The sequence below is a fragment of the Dermacentor albipictus genome, chromosome 3 (assembly GCF_038994185.2).
Source record: "Dermacentor albipictus isolate Rhodes 1998 colony chromosome 3, USDA_Dalb.pri_finalv2, whole genome shotgun sequence".
NCBI classification, from domain to species: domain Eukaryota; kingdom Metazoa; phylum Arthropoda; class Arachnida; order Ixodida; family Ixodidae; genus Dermacentor; species Dermacentor albipictus.
Window position 1 is genome coordinate 31921558 of NC_091823.1, and position 23335 is coordinate 31944892.

Here is a 23335-nt window from a genome sequence, read left to right on the forward strand (position 1 = left end):
TGGAGTGCATGCAGCCGCCTATAAAGAATCTGAATATTGATAGATGAACGATTTCAAAGCGGCACGAAGATGGCCTAATATGAAAACATGAAAGTTGTGTCTTTGCAAATCCATGGTCGAAAGTAATCGGAAGGCATGTTTCTTGAAGGAGGATTAATGAAAATGGCATACGAAACTTTGAAAAGCCCGCGCGAGCGAGCCTCGTGTGATGCAATATGCGGTGCGCCTCAATATGCGGTGCCCCTCAAGCGAACCCCTTCCGGGATCCTCTTTCCTGTTTTCGTGTTCTTTTAGCCGGCCTGTAAGTTCCGTTTAGTAGTAATACCGCTGCGACTGTGTCGGTGTACAGAAAAGAGTGCTCTGCGACGTATTGCATCGCCTGAGTCATGTGCTCGCTAGCTGTTAGGCTTAGCAACAGAGATGAGGGTAATGGGCCGTTGGCTGCTTAGGAAAGCTACCTGCCAGATGATTTAGACGTAGGTCAGCACGATGTACATGCACTCGATATTTCGTAATGTGTCCAGTAAGGCCGGGTGATTGCCGATACGTTCAGTGCAGAAAATTGTACCCAACTTTCGGCTAGTATGCGCGCAACTGAGCTACAGCGTGGAACTTTTCTGCACGTTCTGCCGCTCAAAAAGCGCTTACTGCAAGCCGACGCCTATTTCGCCTCCGCAGCCTTTCGACAGGGTGAGAGCCTGGCGTCAGCGAATTACGACACGGCCGTGCTCGTGTACACTGGTTCTTGCCGAAATCGTGGTGTCCATCACAGCTATTGTGAAGAAGCCAAAACAAAGTTTGTTCAAGAGGGACTGGCAGCTTGATTCCAGCCGCTTAGGGCCGTAAATGAGTCGGACGCGCTGGACGAGTGCCGACGATGGCGTTTGTGACCACCGTGGGATGGAACATGCGCGACGGGGCTTAAACGACAATTAAAGCGTGCATCTAGATATATACCAGATGTTTCTTTATTTTTATGCGGAACGCTTAAAAAAAGATGAACAAAAAAGCGGCCATGTAGATCCCGTTTTTGCCTGTAGACCATGAGTCTAGGCGGACGTTAGTAGCAAGAAAATTTTCAACGATAATTTCGCTAATTAACTAAAATATACTGATTTTAGGGCACGTGTGTGATTGCGAAATTGAAGCCAATGAGTACTGAAGCCACCTCTGCTTTAGTAGAAGTGCTCTAACTAGCACCACTTTCGAAATGCGTGACATTAAAATTTGTTACGAAATACATGAGCGTTCCAGTTATTAGTTCTCTAAAATCGTGCCTCCAACAGTCTGGGCCGATGTAAAGTGGAACAAGATACCTTCGAGCAAATTTTGGAAGCGGGTATCTGGAAAGTGGTGCCAGCTATAGAGAATTTCTCTATTCTGGCACCTAGCCTATTCTGGCACCTAGCCTATTCTGGCACCTAGTCTGGCAACATCCCTTTTGAGCCCTTTCTGCAACACATTGGAAACAATTTAACATTATTTACTGGACCGCCGGCTTTTCTCCTTCCTGAGAAGAAGAACATTGCAAATTGCAATGCGAAAGCTCAGCCTGCCATTGGACTCTCTAGTGCTTCTGTCTTTCGAAGCTTTTTGTGCTGGACACTCACACAGGGATGTATGCATTGGCATAGATAAATTAATTGTAGAATCAAACCGATTTGATTGTTAATTGCATTATTCATTTCATTCTTCCCTTCTTGCTTCATTTATAGACATAACTACACATTTTCTTTCCTTTCCTTTGTTCTACTGTAATGACTGCCGATTCTTAGATTTTGCTCGTTCTAATTTGTGTATCAAGATTATGGATTTCTAAATTTATTCACGTAACACATATGTAAAATCTGCTTCACTCTTGGCCAATCCCCATAAGTGGGTATGTGCCAAAGATATTAAGGTCATCATCATCATCATCATCATCATCATGTGCCCTTGCAGATAGTATGTACAGATAGACTTGCGCCCCGACCTGTCACACAGACAAACGTGCGCGGAAGTCGGAGCACTTACGTCGAAACCTTTTTGGTTTCGTTACGGGGCAGACCTGCGCCTTCGATCGGGCATCGACGTATCTGCGAGCGCTGCCTCCAACGGTATGTCAGCTTCCGCGCTGTCTTGCGATCAACCGCAAAGCGCTTCCGCTGCATGCAAACGTCACATCGCTGTTAATGAGGTTGCCAAACCAACAAGGCTTCGAGGAGTCAGTCGCTCGTTTCGAGCCTTAGCAATTAATGACCCAGCACTGCATGTGTTGCGTGGGCGTTCCTCCTCTGTCCGCATGCACTGTCTTGCGACCAACCGCAAATTACGCGCTTCCGTTGCACATCGGCGTACGTCACACCACTGTTAGTGTCATGACGTTGCCAATCGAGCCAGATTTCGAGCAGTCAGCGGTTCGAGGCTCAGTAATGGCTCAGCATGCCCGTGTTGCGTGGGCTTCCCTGCTGTTGCGCAGCTGTTGCCTGCTGCCCGCCGCGAACGTCATCGTTCCGCTTGGGCTCGCGCTCTTCGGTGCGTGCATGCCGTCACAAACCCGGCGTCTTGGTTCGTCCCCTCTGGAGTGCAATACTTCCGCTTGGCTCCACTTACGTACTGGCGCTCCCTTTCCCTCTTGAAATACTTATAGCGTACGTAGCGCGGACAAAGCGAGCACAACGGAATAGTACATGAACACAGACACGGCGCTACGTTCATTTGCTCTTATCGTGTCCTCGCTTTGGTTGCGCTTCACTAGTATTCCGTGCAAGATTACATACTTAAAGGTTATGGGGTTTTACGTGCCAAAAACACTTTCTGATTATGAGGCACGCAGTAGTGGAGGACTTGGGAAAGTTCGACCACCTGGGGTTCTTTAACGTGCACCTAAGTCTAAGTACACGGGCGTTTTCGCATTTCGCCCCCATCGAAATGCTGCCACCGTGGCAGGGATTCGTGCTCAGCAGCCCGCGACCTCGTGCTCAGCAGCCCAACACCATAGCCACTGTGCAACCACGGCGGGTATAATTACATACGAACAACACCAGAAGAACCTGTGAAGTGACCAAAGTACGCATCTGTTGTGGCAGTTTCAGGCACGCAACCCAGGGGGGTGCACCTCGAAATTAGAAGGGTTGAAATCTGGGCCAGTTGGTACATACTTGAACGAAAAAACCAGTCAAAAACACCAAGGACAAGAGGAGAGGTTCACACCACAACGACTGGGTAGAAATTAAGCAGCATACACCCCCCCCCCCCCCCCCAACCCTCACCGCCCAAGACACCACTTCTTACGCACATTCCTAAAGCACCGCCAAATCAATCTTGAGATTTAACAGCTTTCGGCGGTCAACATTTTGCTGCCTTTTTCACTCCTTTTGGATGGCAGTAGTTATCGGCGTCTTCTGGGGCGTGAAGGCCAGTTTTCTCATCGATTCGGCGCCTGCGCGATTAACTCGATATGCGTTCAGTTATCACCATCTATTCAACGGTCACGCGCATTGCTGTTGCTTTGTCAGTTCAACCTTCTTTGTTTAGACTGATTTAGGGACCAGGAAAGGGATTCGGTTCTTAGTCAGCTGATCTGTATGCTTGTGGAGCGAGTTGTAGCCGGAGAAAAACGCCAGTTGTACTTCTCCTTTTGCTTGATTATTTCCTCGAGTGACGGCTCGCCGCGGCGCTGGCAGATCCCCGGAACCATATACCCGCGATATGGGTTTGATAAGGTGGAAAATAAAATAATGCCAAACAGCGTCCATCATCAAACCCTGCAATAACCCTTAAACCCATAAGGACTATGACTGTCACCCGTTACCTCGTCTGGTTTCCCCACTTGTGCGGAACTTTTCGTGCAAGATTGGCAACTGAAAACAAGAGTCACAAGGAGTTGAGAAATTAAGCGATCTACTAAGGGAGAGAGCCAAGGCAGCAGCCATACAGGAAGGAAAACCGAAAATTAACAAATTTAGCTGTTGTTTGTGAAAATATTTATGGATCAACTTCTTTTTATTTAAAAAGGAAGCAGAGAAAACGCCACCGGAAGTGGAGAACATTTCCGTGGGTTTTGAATGACGCTTCTACAGCTATCAGTCGAGCCGCCTGACGTAGCCCCTTCTCTGCTGTGCTTATGGGGGTGTTTTTCTAACCTCCCGCGGTGGGCGCAGTACTTCGAGAACCGCAGCGTCTTGCGTTCTACGCGGTTGCACGGGGACTGCTGGCGGCCACGCATCGTTACGCAACTTCCCAAATAACAATGGGAGTCGCTTTTGGCACTTGGTAGAGCAGTAAATGAGGGATCCGAAATAACTGTGATTGTTCCACAAATGTGTTTTTCTCTATAATTATTGAAGAGGTAATTCAAGAAAACGCTACTAGAAATCTTTATTTTACACTTTCGCTTGTTTACTTGTTCTTGGCACTGTCCTTCCTGCGCTTCTTTCCTGCGCGGGTCCATTGATGTGGTTCCTTGTTTGTCAAGCAAAGGAGAGGTGTATCTCACAGGCGTACCTGTGAGATACATTTTATTTAATTTCTCTTTTGCGGGTTTACGCGTCTTTATGACGAATGGTGGGCATTATCCACATTTGTACTAGTAAAGGTACCCCTCCCCACTCATTTGCATAGAAATGTTACCTTGGGTTGTCCCCCCCTCCCCTAAAAAAATTCTGGATACGTGTCTGTGCTGTGTCCAAGGGCAAAGACCACAAAAGAGAAAGTGCTTCGAGATGCCGGGATAAGGGTAGACCAGCCCACAGACTATACGAACAGTTTACTGACGAAAGTGTTCCACAGACCACTTAGGTTGTTCACGCATAGAAGGAATGGAAGCACCCGCCGCGGTTGCTCAGTGGCTATGGTGTTAGGCTGCTGAGCACGAGGTCGCGGGATCGAATCCCGGCCACGGCGGCCGCATTTCGATGGGGGCGAAATGCGAAAACACCCGTGTACTTAGATTTAGGTGCACGTTAAAGAACCCCAGGTGGTCAAAATTTCCGGAGTCCCCCACTACGGCGTGCCTCATAATCAGAAAGTGGTTTTGGCACGTAAAACCCCATATATTATTATTAAGGAATGGAAGCATTGATTCAGCCATACTATGCCATATGGCAAACCGTGAGGATCAAAAGAGATAGGGGAGAGGGAGGGAGAGAGAGAGAGAGGGGAAAAGTCCGCGTCGCAACCCTAGTTCGCCTCTTCGTCATCGCACCACTGCGCGTCAGCCTAACATGTTGTCACGGCGCCTGCCAACAGCCTTCAGACGAACCACAAATTAGGCTGCAGGCTACGCTAATTGAGGGCTACTGGGTGTTTTTTAACGCAACTGTCTCTTTCTAAATGGGACCGTTGCCCTAAACGACCAGCAGGTTAGGAAAGAAGAAAGGGCGAAGCCGTGCGCCAGATGCAGCTGCGTCTGCGCGTACGTCAGCGCTCGACGAGGGCCATTAGTTCATCCAGCTGCAGCTGCAGAACCGCAGCAATTCGTCGCTAGATTCCGAAATGCAAGGTCTTGCCCAACGAGCGTGCACTGCAGCTGAAACCTCTGGATGTAGCCTCCTGCACGCTTAATATTGTCCAGATATATACGGCTGCCTGTTTCCACAGAAAGGAGACTGGAATGTTGTCTCTACCACAGTCTGCCTTTGCCGCTTTATGAAACGCGCAGACTGGCGAAATATTGCCGGTCGGTCTCGCGCAATAAAGGCTCTGGAGAAGCGAGTCAGTGAGTTTTCGCTACGCCGCGTGCACTAACAGCCCCCGTCACGAGCGGCTCCGTGGCGGGGCTCACCGGCACCCGAGCATTTGACGAGACACCGCGGCAAGTTGCGTGGAATAACCTTAATTGCCGGAAGCACCGCAGGGGTTGCTTTTTTTATGTTTAATACACGTTTTTATTGCTCTTATTCCGGGCACAAGTTTTACCATCCCCCTCCTCCTCTGTTTTGTTTTTTTCGTTGCAGTCAAAACAACAATGAGGACGTTCTCTATAACAACGACTTATTTTCACATCATTTTCCGCCATTGAGCAGGGTAACACTGCAGCGGCTCTTGAACAGGGGTGGATTGCCAGCGGGCAGAAAGCGGGACCAGAAAAAAACAATATAGAGGAAGACGCAAACAGAGCTGGAGGTCTCCCTTTCTGTTTTCTGAGCGCCGGCTATAAACTGCGTGCTTGAAGTTGCTCGCCGTCAACATGTCGGTTTCGATTGGCAGTCGAAGGCGTCAGCCCGCTACAACAGCAACTCTGCCAGCATTCTTCCTGTCCTCAATTTTCACCTGCGGCTGTGCGGAACGACGTCTCCACTCGAGGCGTCTAACTCGCTTTTTATCCTGAATCGCTTATCTCTAGAGCGGTTTCCGCTTGACCCCTTTGAACTCTCTTCACTCTTAAAACGGTTGCACCCTTTGGGGTGTATATTTGTCCCACAACAATAATCGTCATCTGCCTTGCTTGCGTTTCCTTTCTTGAAACTCGGCGTTCGCTACTTTCCTGTCGAGAATGCTGCGTCACGCTGATAACGCGCATGCCGTTCGTGACTGGGAAGTACCGGGCTCGCAGCGTTAAAGAAAGGAAACGCGGGCAAGACAGATGACGATTATTGTTGTGGGACAAGATACGCCCCAAAGGGTGTAAATTTTTCTAAGAGTGAATTGGGGACCGCTGTTTGCGAACACGGTGGTCCGCTGACGTGTCTGTATTACGCCATGTGCGCCTGTCTCTCTCGAAAGTTCAGCGTATATGGCTTATCAACAGGGAAGTAATTTGTTCCGTGTTGATAACGATTGCTGTCGGTTGAGAAGTATTGGCGCAGCGAAGGCAAATGTAGACCGGACAAGCGCGCCCTCGCGAGAGAGTGGGGAAAAGAATGTTTGGCAGGGACAGCCTTCTGACCGCACCGTAACTGTCTATCGCTCGGCCGTCATCGGTCAGCACTATGGGGAATGGTGGAGAAAGAGACGAAAGGTGACACGGATAGGGTATAATATATAAGAAGGAGAGAGCACGTAGTTGACCTCTCTGTTCACGCGAACTGCTTGAACATTCCGTGTACCTTGACTGTGGGCGTTCTTGAGAGGAAAAAAAAAAAAAACCGGCGTCCTTGTTCGGTTGTTAATATATGGAAGTGAGACTTTGCCACCAACATGCAATGTTTATGCAACGTTTAGTGTGTTCAGGTCAGCATGCTAGCTACACGTGTTTTTGCTGCTGCGCGCGTTAGCGTTCACGTTACGCGACACGCATGATACGAAATTCAGGCGTACACCACCAAACGAGCATTTACAGGCATAATAGGAAGGTTACTGAGTTAACGCGTTTTAGTAACCTTCGTTTCTCCAATAGCAAAACGGTCGTTCTTACCGTAACAGGAGCGCCGATAAGCCACAAAACACGTGACTAGGAAAGACGGGCGGCGACGCCCCGAAGTTCTCGCAAATTCTCGCATCAACTCGCCATGACGTCATGGATTTTGACAGCATGTATTAGAAGGTGTAATTAACTGTTTATCGGCAAAGGAGGGATAGGTCGAATTACGAAAAAAAAAAAAAACGAAGACTGAACTTGTGGCACGCTTTGACAACTTCTCCTGCGCCAATAACGACCCGAATGCGAGGATCGAGGTGCACTTGAAACTTGTGACGTCACACTGACGCACCGGCGCTGAGGTTCCGGCGAGAAGTTAAAGAATGGAAGTTCGCTCTTTAGTTTGTATACTCGTAATAAACACTGTTCTGCCGAAATAATGAAAATGAAGTATTTAAAGAATAATTTGCGCCAGTTCGAACTGATTTAATGTTTCCGCACTTCGGGGGGGGGGGGGGGGGGGTGCTCTGCTCCAGAAAGTGTTGCCAGCTGGCGTCGTGGCATTGGCCGCGCCGTCATTTCGCGATACTTAACTGATCGGCAAGTAACCCCCGTATGCAGAGATGCAATTTAAGTCGAAGCACATGCTTGACTTGATCCGAGTGACGCCTATCGGGAACGCGCCGAAGGAAACGCAGTGAGCGTCTTTGGGCACGTTAACGCCAGGCGTCATCTAAATCAAGTCAAGCATGTGCTTCGACTTAAGTTGCATCTCTGCATACGGGGGTAATTGTTTTCGTGCGATGCTGAGGCCGCGATAAGTGCTCCCGAGGCGAGCGTCGGCTCAACAGAGGGGAGTACGCAAAGCAAGGGCAAACGCAGCGGCAGGATGCATTGACGAGCGGAAGCCCGGTTTTCTCAAGGTCAGCTTCGCGGGGCGTTTGTTTGCAAACCCGCTTCTGCGCATTCGATTGCGAGCTACGGGAGATATCGAGAATATATAGACGACGTTAAGAACCAGTCATACTATTCAGCAGTTATATTAATTATTACATACTACCAGGCTAGAAGCTACCGCTACCAGTGAGTGAGCTGCTACCGAGGTTGCGCTTTTGTTTTATTGCCATATTATTTGTTTACTTCCTTTGCGTGCCGGGAAGGCGTAACAGATACACCGATTTATCATATACTTCCTTTGGCCTTCAGTGTGTGATATATAGTAATCATATATTTGCCGCATACATGAAACAGGGTAGCATGAATCATGCTGCTAATCCCATTTAACCCTACCTATTGTTGTGAGTAAAACTGAGGAAGAGGAGGAAAAGAAGAAGACAGTGGAAAGGACTGAAGGAGAGGAAGACGGAGCTCAGAGGCCAGGTTGTAATGTGGACATGACGCGAAAATAAACCCTGCAGTTTCAATTAAGACGAGATGTTGCTTCAAAGTCGATCTACCCACTATATTATGATTGTCACTGCACTGACAAGAAGAAAACGCCCGTCAGTTTACCTTCTCCTTCTCCTGCGCTTCTTATGGCAACACCCTGTTAACCTATAATTCCGCAGTATTTAACTCCTGCTGTTTCCAACCTAAAAGAGGCGACCTTTTCGACTGCCGCTTGTACGAAATGTGTCGCGCCAGCCACATACGCTCTACATTCGCAACGCGCTGCAAGCGTGAAAGATTGTGGAACGAGGCCACTGCCCTCCGCGCGATCGTGCACATCGCGTACCGGCGCTCCGTGCCTGTGGCAGCACGCGTATTACGCTGATCAACCGAGCGCGGCTGACAACGAAACACAACGCCGACTGCGGCGACGTCACCCTTCGTTCCAGTACGCGTGATTAAGTTCTATATACACTCTTAAAACGGTTGCACCCTTTGGGGTGTATATTTGTCCCACAACGATAATCGTCATCTGCCTTGCTTGCGTTTCCTTTCCTGAAAACTCGGCGCTCCCTACTTTCCTGTCGAGAATGCTGCGTCACACTGATATTGCGCATGCCATTCGTGACTGGGAAGTACCGGGCTCGCAGCGTTAAAGCAAGGAAACGTGGGCAACACGGATGACGATTATTGTTGTGGGACAAGATACGCCCCAAAGGGTGTAAATTTTTTTAAGAGTGTAGGGTGTTGCGTGTCAAAACCGCGCTACGATTACGAGGCACGCCGTATGGTAGGGGGCTCCGGATTTATTCTGACCACCGGGGGATATTTAACGTGCCCCTCAATGCACGGGACGCGGGCGTTTTTTTGCATTTCTGAGCTTACTGAGTTTCCTGTATAATATGCTGCTGTGTGAAAAAAAAAGGGGGGAGGGGGAAAGGAAACTACGGAAAACGGGTGACGAGACAACGTGAGCGTTTGAGCGTTATCGTGTCCATTGAAGGGCAGCATATTAGCCACTGAGGCTTTGTACATGGTGCTATGGCGATTTCTCCCGCTTGATTACGTATACCTCGTGCACAGTCACTCGTGTATGCGCTCTGTCTCACTCGTGCATTGTCTAATCACTGTATTTCACCAGTTCGGCATACTCTCACACCTTTGTTATTCGTTAACTTGAAGAGCGCCTCGCGCACTTATATTGCTACGCTGCGCCGGCGGAGCGTGCGGAGCCGGTGACGCGTCAACTCGCTTCATGACAGTGCAACTTTCTTTTTCCTTTTTTTTTTTACTTCTTCATAGCGTGGAACGTACGAGTCGCATTATCGGTGCAATTTGACTGGAATGAACCACGAGATAATACCGTTCGCTTCTCTGTAGCCGCGTGTTATTGCATCCACGCTGCTGCCTTAGCACGGAAAAAAGAAAAAAAGAAAGAAATCGTAAAAAAAGGGAAGGAAGAACGAAAGAAGGAATGAATGTATCAGTAATTTTTATTCACAATGCAGCGGCTTCGGCCTATGCCGGAGGCGAAGGAAAGCGGAGTAGGGGAATGGGTAGAAGGGAAGGGGTAAGCATATGACTGACAGTCAGCCAGATACCTGCGTGGGCCTCAGTCTGATCAGGAGACGGCGGACTCGTTGATGAAAGCCAAGAGCGTGTCGTACACGGCACGCTTGTCAAGCCCGTCCATTGTTCGGATCCAGGTCACGTAGTCTGTAATCAGTAATGAATAAGAAAAGAAAAAACAAGGCACACTATAGGAATAATGACAGATATTCGTATAGAGTCTGTCGCGTATCGTCAACTGTAGCTCGAAGCAGAGGCAGAGGAAAACACGAGCACGCAGAATCTGCGGCGCTGCAGGCTCGTGTTTATGTCCTCTGGTCAGCGAGGTTGTTCTATGATTTACAACAGCATGGATTACCAATCCGCTCAAACTACCACACTTATGTGACTTAGTTATCTTGAAAGATGGACTTCGCCTCGAATGCGCTGTTGGCTTACCTCGTTGAGCCATGCTATACTAGTTGCTGAAACGACGACGACGAATGAACGAATGAATGAATGAATACCGACTTTGCCGCTCCAGAGCCAATCCTTGACAACTGTCTCTTCATGTTCGCATGCATGGTGTGACTCGCCAGTGAAGACGTGGGGGGGCACCAGTCATGCGAGAGACATCCCGTTCCTGGCGGTGACTCAGCGGCTTTGCCATTCTGCTATTGAGCAGCAGGATCCCCGGTTCGAACCAATATAGCCGCTGCGGTTGCTTTCCGATAGGATTCTGGATGCAGTACACACGTCCGTGTGCTGAGCGTTCTGTGTATGCGAGTTCGATCTCCTGGTGGCGAAATTTAAACCGGAGGGATTTGTACGCGGAAAAAAAAAATGGGCAGAATCCACGTCACGATGGCTGTCGACGGTAATGCGTTTAGCATTGAGTCAATATAGCGACACAACGTATATTGCCACCATCGAAACGAGTTGAGTACGAGACGTGTACTGCAGCGGGATTCCTCATTCGCGCTTCCCTAAGTACACTCACGGCATCTAGCGCCGCCGTCGCGAAGCACGCGCGTGGCCTCCGAAATGCGCGGCGCGCCGATGGGTGCAAATGCCTAGAAATGCGTCACGCGGCAATAGCGCTCCTCTCTCGTGCTTCTTTCTGGGCACGCTGCGCCATCTGGTGGCGCTGCCGAGAAGTCCGCGCGTGGCCTCCAAGACGAGAAGCTTCGCGTGCCGGCGCCTGCGAACGCTGAGAAATTGTTCCCTCGCTTGCCGCACACCCAGCGGCACATAGTTGAATTGAATTATGAGGTTTTACGTGCCAAAACCACTTTCTGATTATGAGGCACGCCGTAGTGGAGGACTCCGGAAATTTCGACCACCTGGGGATCTTTAACGTGCACCTAAATCTAAGTACACGGGTGTTTTCGCATTTCGCCCCCATCGAAATGCGGCCGCCATGGCCGGGATTCGATCCCGCGACCTCATGCTCAGCAGCCCAACACCATAGCCACTGAGCAACCACGGCGGGTCGGCGGCACATAGTCAGTGACCCGAGTTGGCGAGACGCTCATCGAAAAGCGGCGCATATATCCGGTGCATTTGTGGCGAAGCCTGCTAATGTGGCGGGTTGCTGTTCTCGAGGAACCCTCGAGAAGTGCGTTTGATTCCGCTCAGTACCAGATAAATTTAAGGGATATTTTTTCGTAATTGTAGAACGGCACATTCCTAGTGCCGAGACCATAAACAAAATACGTATAGCTTAGAATAATAATTTAATAGTGTATAAAGAAAGTATTTTTCTGTCAGATACAACATCGTTATAAAGAGATTCGACGAACTTATATTATTTATTTGGATAGCCTAAAGGCCCGGAACGGCGTTACATAGGGTGCGTGGTTGAATAGGGGATAACAAAAATAGTCACAATGCAGGCTACTATACGGCGATTCAATAAACATCATAATCCAACGTTGTAGAACGGAACTAAAAACAAAAAAGATACAGTACTAGCACGGACAGTACAATAAAAAAAAAATTTCTAAGTGCTATCTAGGCAGTGCTTCACAAAACGATGAGAGCATTATGTTTATAATTTTTGTGTGTTGCTTAGTTTCTAATAAAAACGGCAACAGGCACTTGCAGTAGCAAATACAAAAAGAAAAAGTATTGCAAAATTTGTTGACGTTCGAAAAAGGAATGAAACGCTGACTGAAAAGATTGAGAGTCGTTGATTGTGGCATTGCGAGATGGCAACGAATTCCATTGATCTATTGATAGTACGAGAGGTGAATTCCGCTATTTCTCATTGTGAGCAAAAATTGGTTTGGCTTTGTACGCGTGATCTAACCTAGTCGAGATTTGATGTGCTGGAGAAATATGTGAGCGGGAAAATGGCATGTTACTATGGTGTAGGAGGTGGAAAAAAGATAATCGGGCAAATGTTCTGCGCATTGCAAGTGATGACATTCTGAGGGTGTCTTTCAGTTTGGTGACGCTTTGAAATCATGAATAAGATCACAGGATGAACCGTGCTGCTTTATTCTGGACCGATTCGAGATGGTTAGTACAGGTGACATGACGGGGATGTCAAATGATAAAGGCGTATTCTAGTGAAGGCCGAATGAGCGAGTTATACGCTAATAGTCTAGCGTCACGGTGGTCAATTGAAGGCTCCGCTTGAGAAGGACGAGGTTCTTTAATGCTATTGAATCTATGTGTTCTATATGATCGTTCCATGTTAAAGTAAAAAAAAAATGTCATAACTAGCTAATATAGTTAAATATTGCGTTGCTCAGTATCTGTCGCGTAATTCCCGATGCCCATCGGCGCGAATAAATGATCACCACAGAAATAGTCACTTTATCTGTGCGGCTCTGTTTTTAAGAAGTTAAAGAATTTTTAAGAGTTACATATCTGGTATATTGTATACCCAACGGCAAGGTGAACTATACATGATTCGCGTTCCCTGCTGACTAGAGCTGAAAATATAGGTCGCTTAGAAACCCATCTAACCCGCCGCGGTGTCTATGGCGTTGCGCTGCTAAGCACAAGGTCGCGGGATCAAATCCCGGCCGCGGAAGCCGCACTTCGATGGGGGCGAAATGCAAGAACGCCCGTATCCCGTGCACTGGGGGCACGTTGAAGATCCTCATGTGGTCAAAATTAATCCGGAATCCCTCACTACGGCGTGCCTCATAACCAAATCGTGGTTTTGGCGTGTAAAACCCTAGAATTTAATTCATTTCAAACTCATCTAACCGTCGTTATACCGAACTCAGCAAAGGCGGTTTTATCGTCGCGTATTACACTTCTTCGTCGGTACGCGCTTTTCTTGCTTCCTTATCTACGCTCGGCCGAGGCTGCGCGCTAACCTTTTGAGGTCAACATTTTGAGTGCGCTCTGCACAGACGCGTAGTACGTGCCCCTCCCATGTGCGGGAACCGATAAGGTTTTTGAAGAGGTTCAACGCTTCCGTTTAGGGTACATGGTCTTTCCTCATCGTCTTGAGGAACATCTCCTAGAGAAATTATCTAAGTTATTTGTTATCTCTACGGGATACTCTGCCACGAGCGGCGACACCTTGGACGCGTCCTTGGCGGGCCCGGACATGGAACCATTCACATATGCCCTATCTATAGGCATGCCCTATCTATAGTCGGAAAACACGGCGTGAGCGTCGGTTTATCTTCAGTTGGAGATATTCATACGTACTGCACGTTCCAGTTGTCACTTGATGGCGGGATCAGGAATTGGAGAAGGGTGTGTCCGTGCCCCCTCCCTCCCTCTCCCTCCCCCCTCTCTCTCTCACACACACACACACAAACACACACACACACGCGCGCGTGCGCGATTTAACGAATGCGGGAGGCATACACGAAGCTATGTTTGATGTCCGATGTGCTTACTATACGCATTCTTTCCGGCCGTCTTTCTCAGTAATTTGCACGCCACGTTGATCGTGATTAAATGTGAGTGTTGGTCTTCGAAAAAAAATAAGCGATAAGAATCTCATTTGGCGTTGACTGTACAGAAGTGTTCGGTGAAAATGGACAACGAGGTGTGAAGCTTGTCGATCAATTGCGTGGCATACCAACTAGATCAGTGCTGAAGAGGCGGGACCGGCCATCGACATCGTCTGAAAGGCGCAAGCCGCTGATAAGGTTCTCTCAAGAGGTTCAAGTGGGCGTTCGGGGTGGGGCTTCTTTCGCTCTGCTTTCTGGTTTTTCTGTTCTTTACACCACGAGAACTATTTTGTAGACTCACTCACTCACTCACTCACTCACTCACTCACTCACTCACTCACTCACTCACTCACTCACTCACTCACTCACTCACTCACTCACTCACTCACTCACTCTCACTACAGAGTAGAGGGGCTCCGGACATCTAAGTTACTGCGTTCCGACCCCCTGCAAACGCGGCAGTCGCAGCCTGGAATTGGAGCTGAGAACTACGGGTTCCCTACGCTTGCCCTTTGAGCACCGTAGAGGCCACGCATACAAAAGCTCTCGTGACGCCGAGAGCTTCTCTCTTTCTCAGCGTCTCCTTTCATTTCACCCTCACGATCTCAAGGTTCTGTCGCCTTTGCACTGCGGCTCAAAGGCGCGGGAGGAGGAACTTGGCAGCACGCGCTGCACCTCGAAGTGCTGGCGCGGCGCTGAGACGGAAACATACCCACCGACACGGATGCCAGCAGCCCTTGCGGGCCGTCAGATGATGTAAGAGCTAAAGCACGATTGACGACATGTATAGTGTATACGATGGGGAGATGACATGTTGAGCACCGGTGCGGCTCACCCGTCTTTAGGGTTCCTTCTACAAAGTAGGGCGATATCAAGACATCCCATTCAGCTAAAGGAAGCTTGAGCTCAGTGCCAACCCCGAGGTCTTTTCTTTAGTGTCAAATGGGCTTGCTTGCTACCGTGAAACGTTGGTTTCTTGCTTCGGATATGATATAATTTACCTTGACTTTGGTCCTACCTGTAAAAGTGTTAACGGGTTGTTTGTAAGAATTGTGGGTCCTATGAGTTTGTGAGCTAGATCGCCCCACCTGTACCTTTCACTTCATGCGTGACGAGGAGAGGCTGTGAGGAACTCATAAAAAGGGGACCCACCAGGACAAGCACACGTGAAACACAGGAATCCTTTCAAGGCAACCGCTGAGCTGATTTGGGCAAAATAGAAGGTTAAAGTTTTTTTTTTTTTTACTGATTCGAACAGATATTTTGTGTACACCATCGATATAGTTACATATACACACATGGAAACCTCCCTGTTTGTCAGTAGAGCTCTCGCTCTCTCCCCCTCACCTGGTTGGAACATGAGTGCCAAAGTGTACGCCGTGAGTATACCAAATGTCTCTTCTCCGTGCAACTGCTGTCAATGCTGATTAAACTGTGTCTTCTTTCCCAGTGCGAGTGGTGTTCTGAAGGTATAAAAATAAACATCAGCTTCTTATATTCTAACACTCTGAAGCTCCGTCAGTGTTAGGTGGAACCACTATACATGATTCAGAGACTGTTGCGGTGACTCGCGTAGTGAGATTGCGACAGCGTCTCGCCGTCTCCCATAATAGCTTTCACCATTCGCCTTGCGAAGGCCTCTCATCTATGTACCTACTTTTGCTTGCTTTGATTGCACCAAACATTCTTCGCTAGCGGCAACGTCATGCTAACCTGGCATGTCGCCATAACTGCCACCGCGATGCGTTGCTTTTTGCCGTGAGCATCAACAAAAATATGTAGTGTAATGCGCTCCTGGCAATCTGACTAGAAAACTCCAACGTCACCCACCGTCAGCGGCGGTTCTGCACCGACATTACGGGACAATCTACTGGCCATCGGCCACGTCATGGCAGATTACGCCGGTCCTCGTCACATCACCGGAGCTAAGCAGCGTTGGACTCCGTCAATCCTGGGGAGGGAGAATACGCGGGAACGCCGAGTAGTGTATGCATCAGGTGATGTCCTTCTCTTAACATCGTTAGTAAGCACCGGCACCAGCACAACCCGTTGCTTCCTGTGTGCACACACACCGCACGCGGCGGCCACGTTCCGACCGGCACTGTATGCAAAACACACGTGTCCGGAGCGTTGGAGGCGCGTTAATAAACCCAGCTGTTCCCCGGAACCGTACACTGCGTCTCTCATTGCTTTTTATTCGATTATGGGGTTTTACGTGCCAAAAACATGATCTGATTATGAAGCACGCCGTAGTGAGACACTCCGGTATAATTTGAACCACCTGGGAATCTTTAACGCGCACCTAAATCTAAGTAAGCGGATGTTTTCACATTTCGCCCCCATCGAAATTCGGCCGCCGTGGCCGGGATTTCATCCCGCGAGCTCGAGCTTAGCAGCCCAACACCATAGCCACTAAACAAACACGGTGGGTCTCTCATTGCTTCTTCGTTGTTTTGGAACGTTAAAGTCAATCAATCAATCAATCAATCAATCAATCAATCAATCAATCAATCAATCAATCAATCAATCAATCAATCAATCAATCAATCAATCAATCAATCAATCAATCGATCGATCGATCGATCAATCAATCAATCAATCAATCAATCAATCAATCAATCGGTGAGTCAATCAATTTAAATCAAATCAGAGTTGCCCCTAAGCGAAAGCGTGATGTGCCTTGATAGCGTACCTCCTTTGTAAACGATCATGAAAGTCTGGGCGAAGGGTTATTCGCTTGCGCATTGTAGGAAACCTGAAATGTCGATCTGGAGACCGTAGGAGCACTTGCAATGCTCAGGCACTACTACAGATTTCGTTGATACTCATATCACTCGAGAATAAGTTTCTTATACGCAGCAACTCAGCCTTTTCAGAAGGCTTTTCCTTCCGTTCTACGGTCATACTTGAGGCACAAAACCAAATGAAGTACGAGTTAAGGCTGGCGTTTCGAAACTCATGTCACTGAGGAACTGGGCAGACTGCACTGCACAGAACCAACACTTGGTAGTTGTCAGTGCCAGACCATATTTAATGTCTATTTTTTTCGTCTGCACAGGGTCATCTCCCACAAAAGTTATCACATGCCGTTTACTGCAACCTCAATAAAACAGCGGCCCAGGTATGTAGCAGGACAAGCTGCACCCCCCCCCTAACAAAAAGACATAAAGAAAAGAAAAGGAAAGAAATGGCTTCGTTAGAACGGAAGTCTAGCCTAGGTTGAGTTCGTTGTACCGGAATTTAGCCGGTTAAGTTGCGTGCGAGCGCCGAGGAAATCCGCTGCGCGGCCAGGCGCAGAGCACGACCAGTTGCTGCTGCAGCACCGGCGCCCGACTCTCGACGCGTGTTGACACTGCTTTCGTAGCCAGACGGCGGGGCACGAATTTCAACTCCTCATGCACGGCGGTGCACCGTTACCGGACGCGCCTCTACCACCACGAGGACTGACGTCATCGTCGGGCCGCTCACTCGTCACTCCCCCCCCCCCCCCCCCCCCCCCCCCCCTCCTAGACTCGCGGTTGCGTGGCGCGCTGGCTGCACGCTCGTTTCAGCGCTGGCAGCGTTTTGTCGTCTTCAGTTTTTGGTGGCGGGTGCACGCCACTCGAGACGGCGCTGACGGCGGTGCCCCTTTTGCTTCTTGCTTCAGCGTTGGGCTTCGTTCAGGAAGAATGTCGGAAACGAGAAGCGTGAACCGTACATATACGCGCTCTCTGCAAACCGACTCTCTGCCAAGCCGCGAGTGGCTCATACCTGCGCACATCCATTCTTTTTTTCTTTTCCGTCTCCCCATGGGTTCCTCTCGTTCTTCTCGTTTTGCCACTCAATAGTTTACGGGAGTCTCCTTCAGTTTCTCAGGCGCGTTTAAAACCGACCGCAGAAAAAGAAAGAATGAAAGTATATCAGCGATGTACATTTTCCTTGATATCACAGTGCCCGGAGCACTGCAATAAGTGAACGTTTTTTTGCCACCTTACAGCTGAATGGCGAGCAGACGTCATAAAAGAATACTCACGCACGCACACACGAACTAATTCCTTCGTGCGCACGCAAACATCAACGCACGCGCGCACACACACAGACAAATACGCGCGCTCGCGCTCCTCGAAACTGAACTTCGTTACAGGATCCGAATTGGTTGCTGCCCGTTTAGCGTGCGGTCTCAGTACGGTGCATGCTGGCAAAAGTACGCGCCGGATGCTTAGATGCTACTTGGAAGACTAAGTAACAGAAGGCGGGTGCAGACGTGGTCACGTGGCATTGATTTCTGATGCGAAAGCGTCAAATGGCCCGTTGAGCGAGTAAAGCCGGCGTCTCTGCCAGCGAAACGGCACCTGACTTCCCATTGGCAGCGACATCACGTCAGCAGCGCGCCTCGACGGAGCAGAGCGGGCCAATCGGAACGCCTGCTAGGGTGATAGCGCGCCAGGTGTTACGTGAGGGGAGAGGGCATCGCCGCGACGCCACGTCACCAGCGCGCCTCGACGGAGCCGATACGGCGACGCGACCACGTGGGGCGAGACCGGATGTCGTCGGCGAGGCAGTCGCGTGACGCGCGCGTGCGGGTGCCGCAATCTCGCGCTGGGAGAGAGAAGTGGTTCGATGTGAAAGGGAAAGGCTGGCGCTATCTTTTGCACCCCCACTGAACGCAACTGCTGCGCGCGCCTCCCGGCCTTGGTGGCCGCAGCTGGCACGCTGCCACCGTGATTCCTCAGCAATATCTTTCAAATGATTCTGGTTTTCAGCCAACATGCCACCGTAGAAACTGTGCAAAAAAAAATTACCTGCATCAATTTAACCCATTAAATCCCAAGAAAAATGTACCGGGTAAATTTTGTTGACGTATGGTACCTGCATGATGATCTTTTCGCACTGAAAATGCATAGTCAATGTTTCGTGAGTTGCGCTTTATTTTTTGAAACGCTACGATGACGTACTTTACAAAGCACGCCGAGCCTTTATGGGAGCAAAACCTGATGCAGGTCATCAAATGTATATACTATATTTTGGGGCTTCTTAAAACCAAAAGGCTTGCAGGGAAGAGTCGAACGAAACTTTACGCAAGACCGCATACACTATCTATTAGGTCTACGGACAGCGCGTTAGCTCGCTATGCAGGTATTGGAAACGTACCCGAGCCGTATAATCATCATCATCATCATTAGCCTGGTTACGCCCACTGCAGGGCAAAGGCCTCTCCCATACTTCTCCAACAACCCCGGTCATGTACTAATTGTGGCCATGTCGTCCCTGCAAACTTCTTAATCTCATCCGCCCACCTAACTTTCTGCCGCCCCCTGCTACGCTTCCCTTCCCTTGAAATCCACTCTATAACCCTTAATGACCATCGGTTATCTTCCCTCCTCATTACATGTCCTGCCCACATTTATTTTTCTTGATTTCAACTAAGATGTCATTAACTCGTGTTTTTTCCTTCACCCAATCTGCTCTTTTCTTATCCCTTAACGTTACACCCATCATTCTTCTTTCCATAGCTCGTTGCGTCGTCCTCAATTTAAGTAGAACCCTTTTCGTAAGCCTCCAGGTTTCTGCCCCGTAGGTGAGTACTGGTAAGACACAGTTATTATACGCTTTTCTCTTGAGGGATAATGGCAATCTGCTGTTTATGATCTGAGAATGCCTGCCAAACGCACCCCAGCCCATTCTTATTTTTCTGATTATTTCCGTCTCATGATCCGGATCCGCCGTCACCACCTGCCCTAAGTAGATGTATTCCCTTACCACTTCCAGTGCCTCGCTACCTATTGTAAATTGCTGTTCTCTTCCGAGACTGTTAAACATTACTTTAGTTTTCTGCAGATTAACTTTTAGACCCACTCTTCTGCTTTGCCTCTCCAGGTCAGTGAACCGTAACCTCATCCCATATTACCACGCGCGCCAACATCCCCGAAACCATCCCTTACACGTTAGCGAGCTGAACACCAGAAGACCTGCGTCAGACCCTGTGGCTAGCTGTTCCTGATGCGTCATGTTCACCACGTCCAGCAGACGATGAGAGGGTGGCCCTCGTTGCCCATCACCGGGGAACGCCAGCGAAGATAATGATGAATATATGTCATGGCTCGCACCCACTAAGAAGGATAGGCCAAGAATCCGCCGGAAAGATGTAGCTAAAGGAAATTATTATTTGAAAACGATAAACGCAAAGTAAAAAAATAAGGGATGTTGCGATAACTAGACTAGTACGCGAGCGAGCAGACAGATTAACTGAAAGGTGAATGTTAAAAGAGGGTAAAATTAATGAGAGATTGTTCTGACGACCATGTTGTGTTTGACCTCCTCTTCTTGTTTGCTTCGTCTTTCGTTCTTCCTGAACTGAAATCAGTTAATGGGACTTGAAGCCCACATCAACTACGTACTGCCAAGCACTCTGCAAACGGGTGTCCATTAGTTACCGTGGTTTACGCAAATTCTTTCCGTCCCTTTTTCATGCGCCGTGTTTCCAATAAAAATAAAAAAGTTTCGCTCAAAGTCCGAATCTATGACAGAGATATCTGGTGTTATGTAACGCAGAACGTTCAATAGGCGCGCGTGGTATTCTCACATAGAACACGACACGTGTCTTTACTCAAAACCTTCTTTACAACAAGACACACAGGCGGGGTACTTCCATGGAACGAATTACTTGGTGCAGGTACACAGCGCACGAGAAACGTGGATGGAAGGGGGAGACAAGGACACACGTCGCGCACAACTTTAAACTACGTTTTTATGGATCTTACCGCCCCCTAAGCCTGTGTTCGTGGAACGAACTCTATACCAAACTCCAGGAACTCCCCAGTGTTTCCGATTGATTGATTGATTGATTGATTGATTGATTGATTGATTGATTGATTGATTTTAGCGTTCCAAAGCAACTCACGGGCTATGATAGACGCCATAGTGGGGAGCTACGGGTTAGTACTCAGCAGAAGAACGCCACGGTCCCCAAGTCACCGCAGCTAGAGTTTATGAATTGCAAAAGCACCGAGTCTGCACCCCAGGCATCCCCGGAGGCTGCAGACAGACGAAGCGTGCGGAGCGGGCAAGCGGCGAAGGCGCAGTGCGAAGACAGACGTGCTCAAACCTCAAACAACGAAAGCAGGCCTGCTCAGACGACTGCAAAGGCGAAATTATACTTGAAGACTGGCTTTGCGAAGGAACAACGAACAAGAATAGAACAAGCGGCAGGAGGGCGGCTGTAGTGCGGGATACCTCGCTCGCGGCGTGGCATGGTATACGCTTGAGCGCGCAGACGGAAGGAGAATACGTGCGATGCAGAAAAAAAAAAAGAGGCTCTGCGAAATGCGAGCGAACGATGGTGCGTCTGCAGCGCATTCGAGATCGGGAATTTGATCCGCCAGGCGTGCATTACACCCTTCGCGCATATGCCGCAGACAGACGATGTGCCGAGCCCTTGAACACACGATACGGGACAAGAATCGCTCCTGACGACCGCGGCGTCGGGTTTCCTTTAACGCCTCTGCGGATGGAGGCCTCGACGCTGCGAATGCAACTGGCAAGTATGCAGCCACATCTTTGTGAAAGCCCTCAACCAAGCCGTACGGGCCGTTACCGAATGAATGTGCCAGTTGAATAAATCTACGCCCAATGCTCTGAGCATGCACCACTACATCGACGTTGCTCGAAGTCAGCGGTTTCACTCAGCCCACGGTTTCGCTGTTATTTATCTATGATGTGCACCTCTCATGTCTACGTTGTTTTGTAGAAATTGCCTCCGCATACTGTATGCGCGCATTCGAGGGTGTCCGACACCGCGTTCATGTCAAGGCAGCGTGATATTCGTGAGTCTTGGGGTATCTTCGAAATTCAAGCGGCTACAGATGTGAGGCTAAATGGCACGTGATTAACGTAAGCACGCCGAATAAAAAAAAATCCGAGGACACCTAAGCACTTCTTATGAGTTGTGAATGCAAAAGCATTAATGTCCAATTGAACGCCGCTGAGAGGCCGGTTCTTCGAGTTTTCCGCTGCGGGTAATGTTCTCGAGTTCTGCTACGGGGTACGTTATTGAGCTTTGCGATTAAATTGGTGCGGGGTATTCTTTTCTTTTTCGTACACTTTCTACAATAGCATTTTGGCTCTAGACCGGAATCATTTGGGCGATAACGCTGAGAAAAAGTAAGTGCTTTCATTTATTATTTATTATTATTTATTATTTCCTACGTACGCGGCGCGAGCGACGAGAGACCGAGGGAGCAGCAGTGGCCACCAACGCCGGCATGCAGGCCGCGCGCAGGAGCTAAGCCTAATGGGGATGAGAGAGAGATACGGACCGCGCACTGGCTGCCGAGGACCCTCTCTACTCATGCTACACCTGGCGCGCTATGGCAGCAGGCTTTGCCCGCTCTGCTCCATCGAGGCGCGTTCGTGACTTGGCGTCGCAGCCAATGGGAATTTAGGTGCCGTTGCGCCGCTACAGACGCCGGCTCTTTCACTCAATGGGCTATTTTATGCTTTCGCATCAATATGAACAAGAATCTCGTAGAACGTGGATGTTTCAGTTCAACAGCTTGAACTGTTAACACCAGGAAATTCGTCGTGATATGCGGGCGAGATAATACAAAAAGTATTGCAGCGATTAGCTGAGCATATACATCGCTTTATCATTACGCATCCGAATTTCGTCGGGATTCTTGTCTGTGTCGGCGTCGGTAAAGAATGGCATTGTGAGCTTCGGGATCGGTCCGTCAATGAACGTTATGCGTCATTGTATGCGTCCTATGTGTAATAGAAACTGCGGCCCGTATTGGCAGGGACATTCTTAGGCTGTAAAACTGTTCGTAAGAGCAAATGCCAGCCAATCGTTCGACAAGTTAGCGAAGGCAGCCGTCAATGGCAGGCAGCCCTAAAGAACGAAAACCTCTAAAATTGTTTCTGATGCAAATTTAAGGTGCCGCAGGAAATACACAAAAACAAAGTAGACGCGATGAACACAAGCGCCGACTCTCAGCTCAAGTTTTAAGCAAGGCTAGATATTTATTTATTTATTTATTTATTTATTTATTTATTTATTTATTTATTTATTTATTTATTTATTTATTTATTTATCGATCGATCGATGGATCTTAGAGTTGGCGTCTGCGTTCACTGTGTCTACTTTTTCCGTCTTCGTGTATATTGTGTGGCGCGTTTTACTCACGAAATGAACCGTCGCGCCGCATCCGTTGGTGAC

General features: G+C 48.9%; 1 protein-coding gene across 1 annotated transcript in view; it reads left to right on the top strand.

The window, feature by feature from the left end:
• The first annotated feature begins 1988 nt into the window (after positions 1–1988).
• The window catches only part of cib (thymosin beta cib), a 46792-nt gene continuing 25445 nt past the window's right edge, over positions 1989–23335 (top strand). The window contains exon 1 of the mRNA XM_065433495.2: positions 1989–2096. The gene's annotated coding sequence lies outside the window, so the exon portion shown is untranslated. The remainder of the gene's footprint in view (positions 2097–23335) is intronic.